The following is a 3256-nucleotide window of genomic DNA, read 5'->3' as shown; positions in this document are numbered from 1 at the left end:
AAGTTTTTGTTTTACTACCTATAGTTTTAAATCTCGTAAATGGCAAATTTTGAATATCAACCTGATAGTTAGTTCTTCTTCACTTTAAAGGTGTTGAACAATTTATCACACATAATCTTGAAATATTGGATGCTGTGGTTATCGACTAATAACACTGTTAACTCATTGTAGACGTACTGTAAGCTGGGACGTAGCTTAGGATGCATAGCGAGAGGTACTTTATAAATGTAAACTGGGATTAACTTCATACCTTGATATTTATTGTATTTTTTCACATATTTATATTTTGAGGCTACTTCTAGATCTCTCAAGATGTTCTTTTTTTCTAACCTATTATTTCAAACACATCCTAAATACAAAACTATATTCACTCAGCCAGTAGTTCTAGTCATAGAGTAGGGCCTAGACTACGTCCCTCTTCCTCACAACTGAAGGGGTGAACATCCCTAGCTGGTGCCCTACCTATGATAGGCAACTTACATAAGTCATCAGCCTTTACTATAGGCTAGCCACATACTGCTCGGAAGCTACTACCTTACTAACAAGTAAACCACCGTGGAGGCTATGGCTTTAGTCTGCCAAAAACCCATCTAAAAGGACAGACCATGACCACATCCTAATCAAACAATTCAAAATATAATTATTCGTTAGCTAACCTAGCTATTTAGGTAACCTGTCTAAATCCTAACTCTTTATTTCAGCTACCCTAGCTTGGCTGAATGTTCCTAACAAATCCTTAAACATCACTACTAAAACTTCCTAAATGCATCACTAAACTATCTTCAACGTGCACGCTGTTACGACGACGACACAGGCTTGAGCATCCATCGGACGATCACTGGGTAACATCAATATTGATCTCCCAGCTGCCTTAGTCCTCATCCTGCAGCTATTCCACGTTCCATCAGCTTTTCTCACTTTCTTTAAACAAACCAGAACAAACACACATATAACCCTAACAACATTTCCTAACATACATATGGAATGGGGGTATACCATATGAAGGATTCCTAATAATTAAATAAATATATTTTCCCCGAATGCAGACAGTTCTTGTTCATCTGGGAGGGTGACCACGAACTATGCACACACACTGGACAATATATCTATCAAATTAAAAAAATAATAAAAAGTAAGTTATATCTATCCAATCCAAGTCGGTAGTCCATCTTCTCCTCCCGTCCTTCTAAGACTGCATTTGCCGGAAAATAACAACTTCCCTCAAAATATTCGTCACAATGCCATCATGGTTCCATATGAAAAATAAATATAAAAGATTAATTAACCTAGTAGAAACTAAGAAACATTAAATTACCTCCTATAGAACCTTTTCATTCTATTCACATGGACTAGATCCCGCCTACCCGTTTTATTCCTATTTATTCCTAATCTTCTCACAATACAATTAACTCTACTCAACCGATCTACTACCCTAACTTCCGTATATCATATCTCCTAGATATCAAAGCAACTCTATCTTTTTTATCAAATTTTCGCTTCTGCTTGGATTGTAAATTATCTATCTATTCTTTACGAGAATCTATCAAGGCTGCTCGTTTCATAAACTTGCCTTGTAAATTCTCCGCAACACTTACGCGAACACGTTTTATAATATCCCTTTCCGAATCATATACTTTCGGCAAAACATATTTATTTTTATTTTCATTTAAATTACACTTTTGACGCAATTGACTCATCTTGCCACTTACATCAACTTTTTTCTTTATTCCAGGCAAAACTGAAGAGTGTACATACTCCGAACTATTTAACGAGAAGTTATCAAAACTTTTTGATACCGGTTTGAAAGAAGACTTCTTTCTTTGACCAGATATCTGTCATGGACTTAGAAGAAATTTTGTTGTCAATTCTCAATTTTGACAACTTGAAATCACACCTCTTCAAAATATCCTGGCCTAAAATAAGATCTTCCTCAACATCCTGTACAACCAGCAACCTTGATGGAAACTCCTTTCCACTAATCGTCAAAGACACTTTGATGGACGACTGCACGTTCCGCCCACTGTACGCAATGGAAAACTTGGAGTATCATCAATCTGCAAATGTAGCCTTTTTGCAAAACAACGAGAGATTATTGAAACCGAAGCACACTAGTGCTTCGGTTGGTGGATACTAATCCACCAACGCCTCGCAACTTACATCATTAATAAAAACAGATATAAAAGGTACTCTATCTACACTAAAACTATCAATTGTAGACAAATTTTCTAAATGTTCAGTTGCGCTTTGCTGACATCCACGTTGAGGAGATCCCGACGAAGATCCACTACCATGTGCCCGTGAATACACTTGACGTGGCGTATCCTGCTGCACGATTGGTGCTCGTGGCACTGGATATTCCGACTGTTTAGACTCGGGTCTAACTATCGGTGCAGAGTCACCCTGTGCTTGCCAACAGTGAGAGTGCTCCTTATGAAGATATACTGGCATTTCAATATTTTGTCGACCCACATCATAGCCGTGATTAAATATATCTTCTACTTGTATAATTGTTTTTCTCAACTCCACTTGCGACAAATACAAATTACTAGCCAGTATCCATTGAAAATTGGGTATCAAAGATTTCAAGAAATGTCCAATAAACTGAACATCTTGAATATTCGCTTTCGTCGCTAACTTATCTAAACTATAAAAATAACTGGTCAGCGATTCGTTAGGCCCCTGTCGCCTGTAATAAAACTCTCGGGCATAATCTATCTGTGAGGGAAATTCCTCTTTTAACTTCTGTGCAATTACATCATACGTCGTGTATGAAGAAAAATACGATTTGTACCATTGTAGAGCGGGCCCCTCCAAATACAATGCAAACACGTATCTCTTTTGCACGTCAGACCAATTATTTAATACGCTGATGGCCTCAAATTGATTCAAAAACTCATCTACGTCGTTGAATCCATTAAATCTTTGTGCAATACAATACATATTCTCTTCTTGCTCTTTTCACTGGTATCAATTACAAAACAATATTAAATATATAAATATAAATTACGACCTTATGTACGCTTTCCTGGAGGTTTGTAGGCTTGCTTCTACCATTTGTAGGCTTAGTTATATTATATATCTCTTCCATTACCACAGTGATTTTTCAAAAATAAAATATAAAAAAAATTTTCACATCGGAATTCGCGCCTCCACCATTTGTAAGCTGGGACGTAGCTTATGATGCGTAGCGAGAGGTACTTTATAAATGTAAACTGGGATTAACTTCATAACTTGATATTTATTGTATTTTTTCACA

The sequence above is a fragment of the Hyposmocoma kahamanoa genome, unplaced genomic scaffold (assembly GCF_003589595.1).
Source record: "Hyposmocoma kahamanoa isolate Upper Pololo Valley unplaced genomic scaffold, ASM358959v1 114, whole genome shotgun sequence".
Lineage (NCBI taxonomy): Eukaryota > Metazoa > Arthropoda > Insecta > Lepidoptera > Cosmopterigidae > Hyposmocoma > Hyposmocoma kahamanoa.
The sequence above is the reverse complement of the archived record's forward strand: the minus strand, read 5'-3'. Positions refer to the sequence as shown.